We start from the raw sequence: 21087 nt of genomic DNA on the forward strand, positions 1-21087 counted from the left end.
TACCACTCCCCAAACCTCCCCTACTTATCTTAAGAGGCTTGTAAGTGTTGAGGGAAAAAAATTTTTCTGGCCTTAAGGGAACAAAATCATCCTAGGAGGAACATGCGTTTCTCTTCATGCCTTTGAGATGCAAATGTTCTACCTGATCTTCTCCAGGAACCCTTATCTCTGCCTTCTTTTTAAAATGCAAATTTCAGGAAAGGGGGTAGGTAATTTGGAGCTTGACAGTCAAGGACAAATAGAAGTCTAAGTGCCTTTCATAAATATTAGTTAAAAGGGATCCATCTAGACAGGTGACCTTGGCTTGTTCCATCTACCAGAAACCAGATTTGAATTCTACCTCTTTTGCAACTGATGGATTTTACGTTGTTCTACCTGATTCATGGCTAAAGCTTTGGAATGGCAGCTATGAGGTCTCTGTTTGTTTGCATGTTTGTATGTATCTTACCAAAATTAATCTGTAAAAGAGCTCTATTTAAATGGCTTTAAGGGGGCTTCCATGGTGGTCCAGTGGTAAAGAATCCGCCTTCCAATGCAGGGGACAAGGTTTGATCCCTGATCCCTGGTCCGGGAAGTAAGATCCCACATGCCACGGGGCAACTAATCCTGTGTGCCATAACTACTGAGCCCACATGCCACAAGTAGAGAAGAGAAAACCTGCATGCCACAACTAGCAATGTGCCCAGGCGCTGCAGCAAAGAGCCCGCGTACCACAACGAAAGATTCCACGCGCCGCAACTAAGACCCAACACAGCCAAAAAATATAAATAAATAAATATATTTTTAAAGTGGCTTAAAGGAAATTAAGCGCTTATATAAATACTCAGAAATATAAAAGAAACTGGCCAGAATGAATTTCAGAATGAAACTGGGAAATACTCAATACTGAATCTATATCTGGTATTGAAGCTGCTTAAGCTTGTTGGTTTAATACAGATGTGTCTTTACAATGTGAAGTATACTATTTCTGCTGTACCTAGGCTTACTAGAGGTCAAATAAGACCTTATGCCTGTTGGAAATTTGCCAACAAGGAAAGTAACTCAATGTGAAGAAACTTCTAAGGAACTTGCTTTTTTTTTTTTTTTTTTTTTTTTTTGCCACACTGCATGGGATGCAGGATCCTAGTTCCCCAACCAGGGATCAAACCCATGCCCCCTGCAGTGGAAGCCCGGAGTCTTTATTTATTTATTTAATTTATTTATTTTTGGCTGCGTTAGGTCTTCGTTGTTGCACACAGGCTTTCTCTAGTTGTGGCGAGCAGGAGCTACTCTTTGTTGTGGTGCACAGGCTTCTCATTGCAGTGGCTTCTCTTGTTGCAGAGCACACGTGGACTTCAGTAGTGTGGCATGCGGGCTCAGTAGTTGTGGCGCATGAGCTTAGTTGCTCCGCGGCATGTGGGATCTTCACTGACCAGGGATCGAACCCATGTCCCCTGCATTGGCAGGTGAATTCTTTTTTTTTTTTTTTTTTTCGGTACGCGGGCCTCTCACTGTTGTGGCCTCTCCCGTTGCAGAGCACAGGCTCCGGACGTGCAGGCTCAACGGCCATGGCTCACGGGCCCAGCCGCTCCGCAGCATGTGGGATCCTCCCAGACCGGGGCACGAACCCGTGTCCCCTGCATCGGCAGGCGGACTCTCAACCACTGTGCCACCAGGGAAGCCCAGCAGGTGAATTCTTAACCACTGTGCCACCAGGGAAGTCCCGGAATCCCGGAGTCTTAACCACTGGACCACCAGGGAACTCCCAAGAAACTTTTAAGGAAAGTAAATGTAAATGAGATAAGAGTTTTTAGGTAAACTCTATAGGAATAATTATGTTTTGGGAATGTCTAATATGGTCTCTTCAGATTTTGGTAACTTGAAACTAAACCAAGTTAAATGAAGAGAACTCACTGACTATCTGGGTCATTTCAAATAGGATAGAATACTAGAACATTAATTGCTGGGCAGGTCTAAGTCTACCTATGCTTGCCTTCTTAGAAGAGGAAAACTAAAGCATAAGTTTCCCAATCAGGAGAAGCTGGTATGAGAAACAGATCACAATTACTTGCTTCTTGATTTTCACTGGAGATTAAGCTTTTTAAGGGTTAAAATTATAATATATGTAATTAAAGCTATTAAAATAATAAGGGGGGACTTCCCTGGTGGTCCAATGGTTAAGAATCTGCCTTCCAATGCAGGGGATGCGGGTTCAACCCCTAGTCAGGGAACTAGGATCCCACTTGCCGTGGGACAACTAAGCCTACATGCTCTAGAGCCCATGCGCCACAACTAGAGAGAAGCCCACATGTGCCGCAGTGAAGAGCCTGTGTGCCACAACAAAAGATCCCGCAGACCGCAACAAAGATCCCGTGTGCCACAACTAAGACCCAATGCAGCCAAGTAAATAAATAAATATTTTAAAAAATAACAAGAAGGGAAACATTTCATTATTCCAGGAAAGTAAGATGTGTGCTTTCAGTAAAAGAAGGTGTGAGGAAATGCATTTTGTTAAAGAGAAAAAGGTTAGTTTTGTCCTAGAGCTGGTTGTTTCTGAATGGAAAAGAAAATATGGGACAAAATAGTATGGATACAAAAAGTTGTAGAAGGCTCATGGAAAAGGAACCCTGAGAAAAGCTTTTGTACATGGTCAGGATTGGCTAAGATTGGATTAAATTTAATTAGGTAAATGGATTTTGTTATTAAGAGTAGGCTAGTACAAGACCGGAGCTTAGTTCTCTCTCTGTTAAGAGAACAAAGTTTTCTTGGAATCCTGTTTTAGATGACAGATTGTATGAGGTTCTTTGCATTTAAGGGATCTGTATTTGCTTTTGAAATATTCTGTCATTTTGGTTAAGTGAATAAGTGTTGTTTCACAGTGACCTGTGATCCTATTTGACAAAGTGCTTTGAAAGCTTTTTGATATTTTTGACAAACTTCCCAAATATCAAACTCCAACTGAAGTTCATTGACCTTCAACTAACTTTGGGTGGATTCTTTACCACTGGACCACCAGGGAAGTCCCTCTGGTTATTACCTTAAAATGTTGTGTGTAACAGCAGTAATCGAGTTTCTTTGTCTATCACCTTGTAATCAAGCGTTTAACTGTGGCTTTTTGAGTCTTTTGTCATCTGTAGATAGTTATTGTTGTACTCTGATGCTGTTGCAAAAGTGCTTCATCAAGAAGATTTGTAGGAAGGCTATGGAGCAGTTACAACAGTTCCACATCAAGACGATGACTATGCCAGGATTCCAGCCCTTGCTGCCCTCTGACTCAGAACAAGGAGCTGTCCTGCCCCTGGGACCCCTGGATCAGGCATCCAGAGATATTTATTCCCTGACAGGCAGGGTCAACGCCCCTACTCAGCCCTGAAACAAGCTACGGAAGACGGACCGTCACCCCTCTTCTTCCGACAAGAATATGGGAGTGAAATCTCTGAGAGAGGAATGAGACAGGAGGGAAGGGGGCAGGGTGCAACCATTAGAAGAATGACACAGCCTTTGAGGATACAACAAAAACTGGTTAGAACCAGTTAAGCCCAAGATGGTGGAAGATTCAACTTCCACTAGACTTTGAGCCCCATTATATGCTCACTGCAATGCATTAGCATCTAAATGACACACATACAGGCACCATGACAGTTCCGAGGCTGACCATAAAAGGCCCAAAAGTGGGCAATGATGGTCCAACTCCTGGAAATTCCTGCCCCTTCCCCCAAATAGTTGGAATAATCCTCCCACTTGTTAGCCTATGAAGTTACTCAGCCCATAAAAACTAACAACCCTGGGACTTCCCTGGTGGTACAGTGGTTAAGAATTCACCTGCCAATGCAGGGGACATGGGTTCGAGCCCTGGTCTAGGAAGATCCCACATGCCGCAAAGCAACTAAGCCCACGCACCACAACTACTGAGCCTGTGCTCTAGAGCCCACAAGCCACAACTACTGAGCCGACATGCCACAACTACTGAAGCCTGTGCACCTAGAGCCCATGCTCCACAACAAGAGAAGCCACCACAATGAGAAGCCCACGTACCGCAACGAAGAGTAGCTGCCTCTCGCTGCAACTAGAGAAAGCCCATGCGTAGCAACAAAGACCCAACACAGCCAAAAATAAAATTAAATAAATAAAACTAACAACCCCATACCCTGGGGCTGCTCTCACGTTCTTTCACTTTACTATGGCTCACCTCTGAATTCTTTCCTGCCAAAGACCCTCACTTGGAGGCACAGTTAATCTCCCCAGTCACCAGGTAAAATTAGGATGAATGATATGTGATAGATGGTACAGTTGAATCCTTTACTAGAGGGCTAGTTATTGTTTAGCTCAAGAACACACGTGCAATGGAGAGTGCGCTTGGCTGTGTAAGGAGTGGATTCCTTTCTGTCTTTGCAAACTCTTAACAGGTGGTCTGTGATGCTTATCACGTTCTAGTTTAATGCCTATTCAATAGTAAAAGAGTTTTCTTTTTCTAGTGCCTTTGTGGAGATGTCTGGGCTGGGGGAAGGTTTTGGTTTTAGTTCTATTTTGCCAAGTTATATCATTAGCTTCACTTAGAGATGAGGAAATTGAGAGTAAGACAACCCACAATCACATGGCTAGTGTGATAGAGACGGGATGCAAAGTGAGGTCGGTCTCTGGAGCTTGGCTGGGTCCACAGTGCTGTGTGGCAAGTGCTGCAGCCATCCTGGAACCTGGCATGACACGTAGTAGGTGCAGAAGAAATACATCTGAATGTTTGAGACTGGAGTGCAGCGCGTGCGGATCTCAAACAACAAATGTGGATGTACAAGAAACGCAGCTGTGTTTTTCTTCGATACTGCCTTACGTTTAAGTCTCACCTTGCCGAATGTTTGGAGCTGGTGCTCTCTTCCACTATTCCTGCTGCGGCATTGAAGTTCAAGGGTTACGTGGTGCCCAGCATGGACTGGGCCAGCAGCGTCTACTTCTACGCAAATTACTGGCAACCTTGGTGCATTCGTGGCCTTGGTCCCTGAGGTGTTCAGTCATGTCCGCTCTGTGTACCCTACCACCACCCAGCCTCTTTGGCTTTGTAATGCCCCCATCTCCCCTGTGCCCACACGGTGTTGGGGAATCCTGCGCCTACCCCCTCAGTGCCCTGACAGGCTCTGGGTCAGCCCACATGACTGTCTCTACTCCAGAGACTGGACTCAGACCCCCAGGTCCTGCCTTTCCCCGAGCACAGTCTTCTGCACTCCCAGCCCATCCAAAGCCATCAGGGGTTTTATTTACCCACCGTCCACAGCAGCCAGCCGCACAGCACAGCCGGAGCAGGAGTTCCCTGCACCCCTGGCTGTTCCCCTCCAGACCACTTGTTTCTCCAGCACAGAGAAACTCCTTTCATTTTAGAGGCTTGGGTGGGATGGGAAATTGTCTTACTCACCAGGTGTCCTCTTTGCTCTAAATCTCAAAAGAGAGAAGGTGTTTGTAAGCCCAAGGCCTCCCCTCTGCCACTCAAACCCTTCTCTCTCAAACCATTTCCTCTGTGAGGTAGTTCCCAAATGACTGGAAAATCAAGAACTAACACCTTTCTTCTCTCTGCCTCCTGCTGTGCTGTCTCTTCCTGAGGCTATAGTGGGAGGAGGATTTGGAGTCGCAGCCAATATTGGGTGAGGAGAGTACACTTCCCTAAGCAGATCAAAATATTACCTGCCCGGGGCCAGGGGCGGGGTGGGGGGGCAGGCCTCGTGCAGAGTGGATCTAACCAATTAGGAGAGGCCACACAGGTCAGTGAGCGTGGATGCCAGCTAGAAACAAGGATGGCCAAACCAGTGCAAACCGGCTATCGTTAGCCTTGATCTTCCCACAACGGCACACAGAGGCATGCGAAGTGAATGCGTGTGGCTTGGAGTACGTCGATTGACCTCTCTGAGCTTTTACCAAGTCCACTTTGGGCTCCTCTCTCTTCCTCTGCTTTCCTCCAGGCGTTGGGATCTCCAGACACCATCTATGGTCTTTGTTCTCCTACACATTCTCCCCAGACCAGCTCATCCACACCCGGGCTGAGGTGACCATCTGGGTGAAGTGTCACAGGTGTTGGAAGAGAAGGAGACAAATACTGGGGTGAGGGTGGAGCGAGTGAGTGAGGCAGCAGAGGGGGTGGCAAAGAAGAGACCCACTAACTCTGCCTGCGGGGGGCAAGGAAACCCGCCCCGATTGAGGATCACGTCAGACTCACAGGTGTGACTCCAGACGACAGGAGGTGGAAGGGAGGTGGACAGGACGCAGCAGCATGCAGGACGGCTGGAGTCCCATCCACTGCTTCATCCCTGACATCAGGTTGCCTCTGTAACTGTCTTTTCTTTTTTTCCTATTCAGCAACACTTAAAATAAAAGGAGAACTTGAAACTCCACTGCCATCACTTCCCCGTGTTGCCATGTGACATTATTATTCTCAGAATGTTAAAAATATGAAACAGACTTCCTCTTCCAGGCATGATATGGTAGAAAGGACTGCACTTAACCCTCCTTGATAAACAACTAGGAAACTGGGCAAAACCTATCAAAGAGCTCTTTGCAAACTCTGGACAACCAGGGGTCAGGGGCTCGGACTCATGAGAAAGGGGGAGGGGGAGCCTGGGTCTGCCCTGGTCGGGTGAGCAGAGGCGGTCCTGGGTGCAGAGAGGGGACGGCACAGAGGCTGGTGGTCTCAGTGGGTGGAAGGGGTGGAGATCAGGGCTGGGGAGAATGAGCCATTCCTTTGTGTGTGGAATTCCTTGGAGTTTTGCCCAGTGCGTGACTTGCATGCACAGAGTAAAACTGCACAAAGACGTACAACCAGGGAACTGTGAGCTGACAAATTCCCAGAGTTCACAGGGAAAGCTGTTCAAGCTCTGAGCAGCCCGAGTAGCTTCCTCAGGGCTGACCGGGGGAACACAGCAGACACCCCGGAGCCGCCACGGCTGCGTAGTAAGTCCAAACTACCCCTGGGTGGAAGCTAACCTACCTTCCTCTAGGAAAACTTTAAACAAGCCTCAGACAGAAACCAGCCAGGATACTGAAGAACCCAACACCACCATCAACCAACTGCACCCGATTCACACTTCTCAGACACTCCACCCAACAACAGAACAGCAGAGTACACGTGCTTTCGAGTGACTGCGAATAAGGTGGACCACATCTTGGGCTGCAAAACAAACTGTGACAAATTTAAGAGAATTGAAATCACAGAGTGTATTCTCTGACCACAATGGAACCAAAATAGAAATCAATAACAGGAAGATAATACGAAAATCTCCAACAACCTAAATGCCCATCAACAGAGGAATGGATAAAGAAGATGTGGTACACATACACAATGGAATATCACTCAGCCATAAAAACGAATGAAATTTTGCTATTTGCAGCAACATGGATGGACTTGGAGGGTATCATGCTAAGTGAATTAAGTCAGACAGAGAAAGACAAATACTGTATGATATCACTTATATGCGGAATCTAAAAAAATAAAACAAACTAGTGAAGATAAAGAAAAGAAACAGAGGGACTTCCCTGGTGGTCCAGTGGTTAAGACTCCTTTCTTCCACTGCAGGGGGCACGGGTTTGATTCCTGGTCAGGGAAATAAGATCCCACGTGCCGTGTGGTGCGGCCAAAAAAAAAAAAAGAAAGAAAAGAAACAGACTCACTGATACACAGATATAGAGAACAAACTAGTGGTTACCAGTGAGTTGAGGGAAGAGGGAGGAGGGGCAAGATAGGAGTAGGGGATTAAGAGGTACAAACTACTACTATGTATAAAATAAATAAGCTACAAGGATATATTGTAGAGCACAGGGAATATACCCAATATTTTATAATAACTAGGGAATATACCCAATATTTTATACTAACTAAGTGGAATATAACCTTTAAAAATTGTGAATCACTATGCCGTACATCTGAAACTTATAATATTGTACATTAACTACCTCAATTTAAAAAAAAGTCATTCTTACCGTAGATCTTAGCAACCTCAGCATATGATTTTTTTTCTTTCCTTATTAAGTCGAGAACTTCCACCCTTTCACTTAAAGGGAGCACTGTAGGGCTTCTCTTTGGCATATCCGAATTGCCAGCATCATTACTCTTGCACTTCGGGGACCTATTAAGTAAAATAATGGTCACTGGAACACAAGTCCTGCAATGCTGAGGCAGCTGGTCTGACAGCTGAGACGGTTACTAAGCAACTAACAGGTGGACTAAGCTGGACAAAGGCAAGATTCACATCCCGGGCGAGACAGTGGGAGATTTCATCACGCTGCTCAGAAGGCCTGCGATTTAAAACTTAATGAATTATTCACTTCTGGAACTTTCCATTCAGTAGTTTAGGACTGAGGTTGACCATGGGTAACTGAAACCCTGGAAAGTAAAACCATGGTAAGGGTGGGCGGCTGTACATGAATCTATACATGTGATAAAATGGCACAGAATTATACATACATATTTTATCAACATATATTTCCTGAGTTTGATATTGTACAATAGTTATGGAAGATGTAGACATGGGGAAAACGGTGAAGGATTCATGAGCCCTCTCTGTACTATCTTTGAAATTTCCTGTGAATCTGTAATTATTTTGAAATAAACTATTTTAAAAGTCTCAAAGAGATCGAACACATCAACAAGTAACTTACCTGCCTTCCAGAGCAAAGTCCAACACCCTTCAAAGGAAGACAACAAAGTCCAGATACTCAACAAATAACGTCCATGATGTCATGTGTCCAATAAAAAATTAGGAGACATGCCAAGAAGCAGAAAAATGTGACCTATACTAGGAAAAAACATCAATGAATAGAAACATGCAGAAATGACAGAGGTGTTGAAACTAGCAGACAAGGACATTAAGACAGCTTTTATAATTGTGCTCGACCATTTAAACGAATACATGAGCATGCTGAGAAGACAAATCAATGAAATCTAAAGCTGTCTTGAGAAATCAACAAAATTGATAACCTCTAGCTCAAATACTCAAGAAAAATAAGACAGCAAACAAATTACCAACATCAGGAAGGGCAAAAGGAGACATCACTATATATCATACAAGTGTTAAATAATAATAAGGGAGTTTAAATGAAATGGACAAATTCCTTGAAAGACACAAATTACCAAAAATGACTTAAGTGGAACTAGAAATTATGAAGAGTTTCATATCAAGTAAAGAACTTGAATTTATAAAGTTCCCATAAAGAAAACTCCAGGCCCAGACAGTTTTCCTATCTACCAAACATTTAAGAAAGAAAGAATACTATACAAAGTCTCTCAGAAAAATAGAGTAGTAAACACCTTCCAAAACATTTTATGATCCCAGTATTACTCATTATACAAACTAGACAAAAATTATTAGAAGAAAATTAAACTACATAGCAATATCCCTCATGAACAGAGACACAAAAATAGCTAGCAGAATATTAATCAATCAAATCCTGGGGCTTCCCTGGTAGTGCAGTGGTTAAGAATCCACCTACTGATGCAGGGGACACAGGTTCGAGCCCTAGTCTGGGAAGATCCCACATGCTGCGGAGCAACTAAGTCCGTGTGCAACAACATCTGAGCCTACACTCTAGGGCCCATGTGCCACAACTACTGAGCCCGCGTGCCACAACTACTGAGCCCATGCGCCTAGAGCCTATGCTCTGGAACAAGAGAAGCCACTGCAATAAGAAACCTGTGCACCACAACGAAGAGTAGCCCCAGCTCGCCACAGCTAGAGAAAGCCTTCACACAGCAACGAAGACCCAACACAGCCAAAAGTAAATAAATTAATTACTTAATTTAAAAACAAAACAAATCAAATCCAGCAATATATAAAAATGAAAATACATTTGACAAAGTGGGGTTTATCCCAGAAATACAAGTTTATTCAACATTTGAAAATCAATCAACGCAATTTACCATGTTAATAGCATAAAGGTGAAAAAAAGCGATCTTCACAATAAATGCAGAAAAAGCATTGGTCAAATTCAGCACCAAGTTTTTTACTATTATGAATAAAGCTGCTATAAACACACATGTACAGGTTTCATGTGACCATAAGTTTTCATCTCACTTAGGTAAATGTCAGAAATGGATGGCTGGGTCTTATGATAAGTGTTTGTATAACTTCATAGAAAACTGCCAACATGTTTCCCAAAGTGGCTGCATCGTTTTGCACCCCCATCAGCAAGGTCTGAGAGTTATAGCTGTCGCATTTCCTCATCAGGATTTGGTTTTGTCAGCGTTTTTTTTGTTTTGGTTTGGTTTTTTAAGCCCTTCTAGTAGGGTAGAGGAATGTTATTGTGATTCTTACTTGCATCTTTCTACAGACTCATGACATTGCTCATTTACCTCCTATGTCTCTTTTTTGGTGAAGTGTCTGTTCAGATCTTTTGCCATTAAAAACATTTACTGGAGTATAGTTGATCTATAACAAACAGTACATATTTAAAGGGTACAAATTGTACACCATCACGACCAACTTAATGGCTTAAAATGGTTCAAATCTCATGATAATCAGGTGTTTTAGTCAATTACTTTAGTGAAAAGTCGAAAAGATGGTATGGTTCCCGTGGGCTTAACATCTTTGTGAAAAAGCAGACATTCCCAGAGGTCACCTCCATGGAATATGCTTGTCTAAATCTTCCCCATCCTCTGAGACCACGTCTTCAGTGATTCTGTCTTTGACTCAATTGCATACAAATGGAGGTTGAGGTCCTACCACGTGCTGGAGGCTATGCGAGCTCATCCATCTCTAACATGTATGATTTTAAAATAGAATACAAAATAGAATGGGGAAAGATGCTGCACCATGATTGCATTTCACCTTCAATTCATTTGAGATCCTACATCTTCCCTTGTAAACCTGTGTTTGCACACACAGGGCAGGAAGGCAGAGGGAGCCAGAGTGAGGAAAAGAGAATGTTGACAGGAAACTAATAAGGAAAAAACTACCTTCACAATGTCAATCTGGCAAAGCACTTGCTGTGTGGCTACCACTGTGCATACAGATCCACATGTGACAAGTTCAGGCATCAGACTTCGTTGGGCAAAGCATGGATTAATCCTACAAAATCACTCCCAGAATAAAGCACAGGTTTTTGTCATTTTTTTCTCTTTTGGTCTTGTGATAATTATTGAAACCTCAGTTCACGAGTTGCTCCTTGTTTTGCATGACTACCCTACGCACTCACAGAGTTCCAGAAACAGCTGAGTGAGGTTGATAAAACCATGTTTCCACTTATTTAGATCCTATTTAATTGCTTTTAACAATGTTTTGTAGTTTTCAGAATGGAAGTTTTGTAGTTCTGTTAAACTTATTCCTAAGCATTTTATTGTTTTTTTGTTTAATGCCATAGAGTCGTTTTCTTAACTTTACTTACGGATTGTTCGTTGCAAGTGTGTAGAATTATAAGTGATTTCTGCACACTGATCTTGTGTCCGGCAATCTTCCTGGACTGACTTATTAGTTGTAATAATTTTGGGTGGATACCTTAGGGTTTTCTAATTCAAGAGGATGCCATCCGGGAAGAGAAATTGTTTCACTTCTTACTTTCCAGTCTGGATGTGGTCCTTGTCTTTACTCTCACCATCATCGTCCTCCCTCACATCAGAATTTCTATGGAGACAGGAAGATTTTCATTTCAAGTGTCCTTGTTACTGGGCCCTTTCCAGATTCTTGGACAGCAATACCCTAGACAAGAATATCGCTTCCACAGGGCTCTTGAGCAAAGCTTTTTATTAAAGGAGACAGCTTGTGCACAAGGAAGACGGCGGAAAAAAGAGTGCCAGCTCCCTGAGCAGAGGGGTGAGTTGCTTTCATAACCAAAGGGAGGTTTTGTCTCATGATCACTGGTAATTTTCAGAAATCGTCAGAATTCTTGGATCAGCAGCCATGGTGGCTATCTATCGGGAATAGGGACTGCTTTTGTGAGGGGAAAGAAGTGAATGACAATTTTCTGCAAGAAAGCACAGGAACAGATAAGGTTAAAATTCATAATTGAGCTTCTTGTCTTGTGGCAACTAGGTATACTTGTGAGTGTAACAGAGACAAAGTTAATCTTTTACTCTTGGGAGCCTGGCTTTTGTCTCTGGGATTCAGGCCCCCAGGGCCTTTGTTCTTTAGTTTCAGGGCCTGTTTTGCCCAAGGTCATTCCCCTGGTCCTTTTCTAAAATGGCCAAGCAGCCCCAAACGCATGAGGATAAAAGGCTAGCCTCTCCCTTGGAGAGGCTGGAGTCAGAGAAATGTGAGAAGAAAACCCGGCTAGGACCCATATACACACACACCATAACTGCACGGAGCCATTCAGCTATGTGATGTGTTGCTGACACGTCTGCTGAGACAGGACAGGCCTCGAAGGCAGGAACTGGGGCTGCTCAGGGGTATCCCCAGCATTGACACAGCGCATGGCCCATGGAAGGAACTCAGTACACACTGCAGGAGTGAAAGGATGAGTAAGTGACGAAAACTTTATTAGTGTACACAGATACCTTAAAAATACTTCATTTGTAAATAACTTCAAATGTACAGAAATGTTTCAAGAATCAGAATAATACAGAGAATACTTGTGTACCCTTTCCTTTACCCACATTCTCCTATTGCTAATATTTTGCCCCATTAGCTTTATTTTTTTTAATAAATAAATTTACTTATTTATTTATTTATTCATTTTTGGCTGCATTGGGTCTTCGTTGCTACATGCGGGCTTTCTCTAGTTGTGGCGAGTGGGGGCTATTCTTTGTTGCAGTGCGCGGGCTTCTCATTGCGGTGGCTTCCCTTGTTGCGGAGCACGGGCCCTAGGCATGCGGGCTTCAGTAGTTGCAGCATGCAGGCTCAGTAGTTGTGGCTCATGGGCTCTAGAGCACAGGTTCAGTAGTTGTGGCACACGGGCTTAGTTGATCCGCGGCACGTGGGATCTTCCTGGACCAGGGCTTGAACCTGTGTCTCCTGCATTGGCAGGCAGATTCTTAACCACTGCACCACCAGGGAAGTCCTGATATTTCTATTTTGTTCATACATTGTTTTCTTGACTTTCTTCACATCTTCCTTTAGTTCTTCAACCATCTTTATGACAGTTGTTTTAAAGTCTTTATCTGGTAAATCTGCCACCAGGTCTTTTTCAGGAACTATTTCTCCTGGCTGTTTGTTTATTTATTTTGTCGAATGGGCCATACTGTCCTTTTTTTTTTTTTAATGCCTTGTGATTTTTTGTTGAAAAGTGGACATTTGAACCTAATAATGTGATACTTCTGGAAATCTGATTCCCTCTCTTCCCCAGAACTTGCTGGTTTTGATTTTGATTTTTTAGTTGTTGTAGCTGTCTCTTTGCTGAGGATCAGCCTGAGGTGTAAACTTACAGTCCTGCCTGGTGGTTTTCTTTGTTTGTTTTGTTTTGTTATTTTGTTTCTGTTTTTATGTATTTATTTATTTTTTGGCTGTGTTGGGTCTTAGTTACGGCACCCAGGATCTTTCGTTGTAGTGCACGGGCATCTCTCTAGTTGTGGCGCGCAGGCTCTGTCATTGAGGCTTAGTTGCCCTGTGGCATGTGGGATCTTAGTTCCCTGACCAGGGATTGAACCAGCGTCCCCTTCATTGCAAGATGGGTTCTTAACCACTGGACCACCAGGGAAATCCCTTGTCTGTTGTTTTTTGAGTCTGCATTTTCCCTTGGTCATGCACGATGATTTTCTAATTTCTTCTGTATTGCAGGTGCTTTTGAATGTCTTATTTTTCAATGTCTGGCTCCCAAAATGGGGAAAAGAGAAAAATAAAGTAAGAAAAAAAGGCCTGGTCCTTTACATCCCCTGGAAGTCACTTCAGCCAGAGAGGGTGTGGCTTGCAACACTAGGTGGTGGAGCCACAATAGCCCTGCCTCTGGGTCTGCACCTGTGTGATCAGAAGCAGCAATCGGTGATTAGAGGGCAGATGTGCAGTATCTGAAGTACATGGTCCTCCCCTCTGCCCGGCTTCTGCCAACCTTGTACAAGGTGCTCCAAGAACACGTGAACAGCTGCCTGCCATGGCACTGAGAGGTAGGAGGAGGAATTAATATGCTACTAAGAGCTAAAATTGACTGAGATTAACCACCTTTTCTGTCCAAGCCTTTACTTGGAAGTTACAAGCCTCCAATAGACTCCAGAGTTCCAAAATATTTACAAGAGACAGATTTTGCCTGGGCAATTCTTGTCTAGGTGGGGAGACAAGTTTCTGGTGCTTGCTACCCCTCTAACTTTCCCAAATCCTTTTCCTTGTATGTGGCTTTTGAGAATTTGAATATAATACGTCTTTTGTAGATCTTTTTGGGTTTGTCATACTTTTAGTTCATTGAGGTTTTGAATATGCAGATTATGATTTCACCAAATTTCGGAAGTGTTTGGCCTTAATTTCTTCAAATATTCTTTTGCCCCTTCCTCTCTGTCTCTCTCTCTCTCTTTCTTCTGGGGTTCTCATAATGCATATATTGGTATATCTTGTGATGGCCCACACATCCCTCGGGCTCTGAACATTTTCCCTCATGATTGTTTCTCTCTGCTCCTCAGACTGGATGGTTTCACTTGCTCTGTCTTTGTCTGCTGATTCTTTCCTCTGCCTGCTCAGATCTGGTTCTGATACCCCAGCGAACTTTTTATTTCAACTACGGTACACTTCATCTCCAGTATTTCTGTACAGTTCCTCTTCATAATTTATGTCTTTTTAGTAATAGTCTCCATTTGTTCATACATCATTCTCCTGGGCTTCTTTAGCTTTTGAAGCATATTTAAGACAATTGATTTAAAGTATTTGTCTAGTAAGTTGAATATCTGAGCTTTCTCAGGGACAATTTCTCGTAATTTCTTTTTCTCCTGTGAATGGGACATACTCTTTCCTTCTTTGCATTCCTCGTCATTTTTTGTTGTTGTTGAAAACTGGATATTTTGAATATTATAACATGATAACTCTGAAAATCAGATTCTTCCCTCTCCCCAGAGTTTGTTGTTATTGATTGTGGAGAACTGACATTTTCTGTTTTGTGTGGGGTTTTTTGGTGACTTTTCAAAACTATTTTGTAAAAACTGTATTTCTTGCCATGTGCCATCACTGAACTCTCTGTTCTATTATCTCAGTGGACAGAAATTTTCATAAAAGCCCAGAGCCAAAAAGAAGAAGAAATAACCCTTCTCCCAGTCTTTGCAGATTGGATCTGACCTGGGGTGCTCCTACAATGCTTAGCCAGGCCACCTAGGACTCTGCTTCATCTCCTGCTTATGCAGAGCCTACAGGTCAGCTAGACTTGTAGGCCTAGGATCCTATGAGATCCCTTCTGTGTATGCATCTGGCCCTGGGCATGTTCATTGTAGTCCAATACCGTGGTATATGCTACAGTCCTTCAAAGCCCTTATTCCACCCAGTATCTTCCTCCTCAGCCTCCTTCTTCCCAGGCCTTTTAGTATCTGCTGATATCCTTGTCCACTGACCCTTGCCCCAGATGGCTAAGGGGATTCTATGTCTTCGAATGCTTTTGACAGTCACTTCCTGAAAGTGGATTCAACCTGAGGGGGCGCAAAACCAAGCAAAACCTCAGCTCCAGTACCTTAGGGAACTGCCAAATTGGTTGAAACTTTCCAGCACAGTGTTTGAAAACAAAGTCCACATTGACCCCTGGCTCAGCATGTCACACCAGGAACATGGGCTACCATTTCCACAGCCACCTGTGTGCAGGGCAATGGGGGATGGTGGGTGGGAAGGAAAAGACACCACAATCCCCTCTTACTGAAACTTAACATTTTTTTTTGCTTCATTAAACACTCCCCTGGTTGCTGTAAGCTCTTGGTTGGATTCCAGAGTTCCAAACTAAGTTAGTTCTGTCAGTTTTTGCTTAATGGTTGCTTTAGTGGAGGGACTAACCCCTTGAACTCCCTATACTTCTATTTTCTGTTGCTGTCTTGCTCTCTTCCTCTGCTTTTTCAAGACTTTTTAAATGAGTCACTTGTTTTGTTTCCAGTTACTTCCTATTGTGAATAGTGCCGTTAAAAACATCTGCAGAGAAACTGCATATTTTCCCCTTGGGGATGATTTCCTTGGAATTTATTCCCAGATGGGGAAATTCCAGGCCAAAGGAAAGAACAGCTGCCCAGCTCTTATAAAATATTACCAATTGCTCTAGAAGGACTGGCTTGACTTACCATCCCGCCCACACCTCCAATCTGTCTTTGTTTTTCTCTTCAATCTGTTGGCAACTGTCTTATTTTTTATTTTTCTCACGTCTACTCTTTACTGACTGTCTAACATGTGCCAGGTGCCTTTATCTGCTATCTCTTTCTCTCTCTTTTTTGAATCTGCCATCTCTTAATGCATCTCCTCAAAGTAAGTATTTTCATTTTCTAATGAAGAAACTCAGAAAGTTCAAGTCTCTAGAGGTCACACAGCCAAAGGCAGATGAGGGCTCACTGGCCAGAACATTCCTACATGTTCTATGAGCCCTGTGGCTCCCACACTGGGTGATGACCTGTATCAGGAATGAAAAAAATATACAGGTTCAAATTGAAACACAGAGGGAAGAGTCTTGGATGATGGTGTCAGTGGTGGTATAGTACTTCAATAGCCACAAATTCCTACATACCAACAGTTCAGCCAGGATAGCACACCCAGTCTCACAGACTAGATCTACAGCAAAACCAGGTGGCAATGAAACTGTCGTGAAGGTACGAGAACTCAGGAGGGAACAGTGCACCTACAAGCTCTTCCCGAGGAATCCAGCAGAACCTTTTTGGAGGATTAAAAATGGCGCTGAAGCCCTTTAAAATCCCTCCCACTGAGGGCTTATGTGATCTTTCCTTGAATTCAAGCGGGCCCTGTGACTGCTTTGCCCATTAGAACCCCAGAGAATGATGATAATGTTCCAATTTCTAGGCTCAGGCCAGCAGACCTTGCAGCTTCCCCTTCCTGTCTTGGAACACTCATTCCGGGGAAAGCTAGCTGCCAGTGTCACAGAGCAGACTACTCTAAGGAACGTGGAAAGGTAGTCATGTGAGAAGGCTGCATGGAGAGAGGTCAAGGCCTGGCCAGCCCCTGGCGGTTGTAGCCATCCCAGCCCAGGTACCAGACAGGTGAGCCCAGGTGAGCAGCCTTCGGAGCATTCCAGCCCCAGCCACCATCTGACTACAACTGCATGAGAGACCCCATGGGAGCCACCCGAGTCCAGTCAATTCACAGAACCGTGACATGTAAACAATCGTTTTATGCCTCTATGTTTTGCGAAGGACTGTTACACAGCAGTAGATAACCAGAACTGCCTTCCTACAGGAAGTGTGGTCCTAAGACCAGCGGCACCAGCATCATCTGGGAGAGCGTGAGAAATTCAGATTCTCTGGGCTATACGCTGAGAATCTGACTCTGCACCGCAGCCTGACCTCCAGTCCCGTTTACACACCACGCTCCGTGCCGCCTGGCTGCTACTCGGAGCGGCACTTGGAGTAGACGCCTGGGTGCCGCTGCTCTGGGGGTTTGTTTTTGTCCGTTACTTGCACCCGAGTACATTCCTATTGCTACACACAGGGTGGTAGGGTTGGTTTTTTTTTTTTTTTTTTAAGTGAGAAATAATCTGCATACTGTAAACTCACTCATTTAAAGTATGAAGTGCAGTGGGTTTCAGTATATTCACAAGGTTGTGCAACCCTCACCACAATCCAATTTCAGAGCGTTTTCATCATTCCCAAGAGAAGTTAGTCACTCCCACTGCTCTCTCCCCCAACCCCCACAATCCCAGTCTCTGGCAGCCCCTAATCTACTTTCTGTCTCTAGGGATGTGCCTATTCTGGACATTTCAGATAAATAAAATCATAAAATATGTTGCCTTTTATGCCTGTCTTCTTTCACTTAACATAATGTTTTCAAGATTAATGTTCATTTCGATGGTTTACTAAAACTTTGCTCCTAAATAGCTGCATTCGCTCCCCCCTTCACGCTGCTATTGTCAAAAAGTTCATCTTTATACATTATGTGCCCATCCTCATGGATTTCTAACTAGTGCTTGATGTAGTTGTCTTTTTCAGATAAGAAAATGGAGAGGAGTTACCAACCAAAAATGCAAGAACACTGGCTTCTGTATTTACCTGTGTAGCTACTCGGATGCAGAGCCGTGCAGAGAACAGTGGGGAATGACTGGGTCGCTGAGGGAGGGAAGCGCATGGCAAAGGGAAAACAGCTGCACACAGGGAAAATTCAGGACTGTCATCCCTGGTTGTGGAAACGACTTTCCACCCTGGACTGAATGAGGAAGGTTGTCACCCTGGTGACCGCTGACACTTGGAGGGGTGGGCAGAGCCTGGTCACACCACCCGTGACACTCAGTCACTTGGGCCAGGAAGTCCCCTCTCTTGTTGGGAGCTCTGTTGCCCAACCCTGGCAGCACCCTGCCTGCAGCTGCTCCCCTCACTCCTCTCACACAACCACACCGTTGCCCCTGGACTTCTCCGCACTTGGAATGCCCCTCCCCCAAGCCCGTCTGGTGCAAACCTAGTTATCCTCTAGTATCCTCCTCAGTGAAGCTTTCCCTGAGCTCCCAGCACAACCACAGGTCCCAGGACACACTGCCGTTGTATATACACTGTGCTGTTATGACTGGTTCTGGGTCTGGGTCCATCACTGGACTGGGGGCTCCTTTGGGGGAAGGCTAGGTCCAATTCAACTCTTGGCCCTCAACCCCCAGCACGGAGCTCAGCATAGCCTTCTGCAAGGGATTTATCCGTGTAGATAAATGTAGCCGCAGCTCATTCCTTTTCATTACTGTATAAGGCCCCATGATATCAGACCATGATCTGTTTGTATGTTCCCCAAAGTCAGCTCATCATGGAGATCATGTCCATCCTTTTCGCTACAACACAGATTGCTGCCCAGAACATTCCTTTGCATGTATTCTTTTCTATTCACTGGGGTCTCCCTTCAGTGCTAAGTAACAGGGACATGAATAACAGTGGTGTAATAGACTGGACAATGCCCCCACAGAGATATCAAGTCTTCATCCCTGGAACCTGTAAATATTCCCTTGCTTGGAAAAAGGGTCTTGGCAGATATAATCATGTTAAGGATGTTGTGATGAGGAAGTTTTCCTGGATCACACAGGTGGACCCTGAATGTAGTCACATATCCTTCTAAGCGAGAGGCCGGGGGAGATTCAACACACATACGCACATACGCACATAAGGCAGTGTGTAGACTGAGGCAGAGATTGCAGTGATGCAGCCACAACCCAAGAAAGGCTGGCAGCCCCCGAAGCTGGCAGAGGCCAGGAGCAGATTCTCCCTTAAAGCCTCTCTGGAGGGAGGGAGAGAGGCCCTGTTGACCCGACGTGGCCCAGCGATGCTGACTTCAAACTTCTGGCCTCCAGAACTGTGAGATAATAAAGGCCTGTTGCTGTAGGCCACCCCGCGTGCGGCGATCCACAGGAAACACATAGAAATGGCTTGAACGAGACAGAAGTTGGTGTCTCCTACCTATCAGAGGCCAAGTGTGAACAGCCCAGGGCGGCCATGGTGTCTCCACAGACAACCATGGCTCAGGCTGACTTCGCTTTGTGCTCTCTCATCCCTACGGTGCATCCCTGACTTCATAATGCCAGAAGGCACGCCAGCACCACATCCCATTTCTAAGCAACAGAGAAGAAAGGGCGAAGGGCACCCAGGAGCTGTCATTTGAGAAAGCTTTCTAGAAACCATCATGTAACACTTGTGTTTCATCCCATTGACCAGAACTTATTCATGCGGCCTCCCCCGCCACCTAGGAAGTGAGAAGTGTAGGCTCTACTCCAGGTGACCAACTGACCAGCTGAAAATCAGGGGCTTTAAGATGGGAATAACAGATCCTGGGGTTGGCAACTAGCTATCTCTTTGTGCTATCTCCTTGCACTTGTCTTCATTTCACAACACCGTGCCTTATTTGTGTATTATTTTTCAATGTTTGAAGTGAAAAATGAAACCAAAAAGAGGTTAAAAAGTTTTAAAAATATCACCATGCATTATTTGTGAATACATAAGGAAACGTCTGAATAAAAAGGAAAACAAAAACATTTTAAGTTTATAAAAATAACCACGTTATCTGTGTATTGAAAAAATATTTGAGGGCTTCCCTAGTGGCGCAGTGGTTAAGAATCCGCCTGCAAATGCAGCAGACATGGGTTCAAGCCCTGGTCCAGGAAGATCCCACATGCCGCGGAGCAACTAAGCCCGTGCGCCACAACTACTGAAGCCTGCGCTCTAGAGCTCGCGAGCCACAACTACTGAAGCCCACGTGCCTAGAGCCCATGCTCCGCCACAAGAAGCCATCGCAGTGAGAAGCCAGTGCACCGCAACGAAGAGTAGCCCCTGCTAGCCGCAAACAGAGAAAGCCCGCGCGCAGCAGCGAAGATAAAAATAAATAAATAAATAAATTTATTTATTTTTAAAAAAAATCTTTGAAATGAATAGGTGAGGGAAGCTGGGGTGTGGTGACTCACTGCATCCAGAGCCGTCCCAGGGGAGCTGATTCTAGGAGAAAATATACTGAACACCCAGGACACCGCTGTGTGCAGTAGACATGATCTAACAGACTTCCTGGACCCCCACCACCACCAGAGTGACTGTCACACCAAAGCCAGCAGCAAGCTCCAGGGTGAGCGCCAGCTCAGAGCACAGGGAATGGCAGGCATTTCCCAACAGACTTTCTGGGCACTGGATTGGGTTGAATAGTGCCCCCCTATTCATGTCCATCTGAAACCTCAAAATGTGACGTTATTTGGAAACGGTGTCTTTGCAGGTACTTAGTTAAGATTAAGTCGTATTGGGGTAGGGAAGCCCTAAATCCAGTATGACTGGTATACTTAGAAGAAGAGGAGAGACACAGAGACACATACACCAAACCTCCCTGTGCCAAAAAAATAAAATAAAAATAAAGGACCTTCCTTGAGGCTTCAGAGGGAGAAGGACCCTGCCAACACCTTGGCTTCTGACTTTGAGCCTTCAGCACTGTAAGGGAATAAATTTCTGTTGCATTAGGCCCCCCAGTTGGGGCACTGTTTATGGCAGCCCAGGAAGCTAAGATGCTGCTCTGAGCCTGAGACACAGTTGTGAAGAAAGCTAAGATCCTGTCCTCAGAGCTCTCAGTCCAGGAGGGAGGCAGACCT

At 44.6% G+C, this 21087-nt stretch overlaps 1 protein-coding gene across 4 annotated transcripts in view; it reads right to left on the minus strand.

The window, feature by feature from the left end:
• SHMT1 (serine hydroxymethyltransferase 1) overlaps nucleotides 1-21087 on the minus strand; it is a gene marked incomplete at its 3' end in the record, with an annotated part of 59898 nt that overhangs the window by 26729 nt on the left and 12082 nt on the right. For 2 of the 4 annotated variants that reach the window (XM_079905735.1, XM_079905736.1), the window contains exons 1-2: nucleotides 8614-8741; nucleotides 7936-8081 (exon numbers count right to left, since the gene is read on the minus strand). Of the gene's footprint in view, nucleotides 1-6178; nucleotides 6280-7935; nucleotides 8082-8613; nucleotides 8742-21087 lie in introns of those variants that run through there. The other 2 variants (XM_079905737.1, XM_079905738.1) reach the window with 2 other exon arrangements.

This window comes from Stenella coeruleoalba (genome assembly GCF_951394435.1).
Source record: "Stenella coeruleoalba genome assembly, chromosome: 19".
NCBI lineage: Eukaryota > Metazoa > Chordata > Mammalia > Artiodactyla > Delphinidae > Stenella > Stenella coeruleoalba.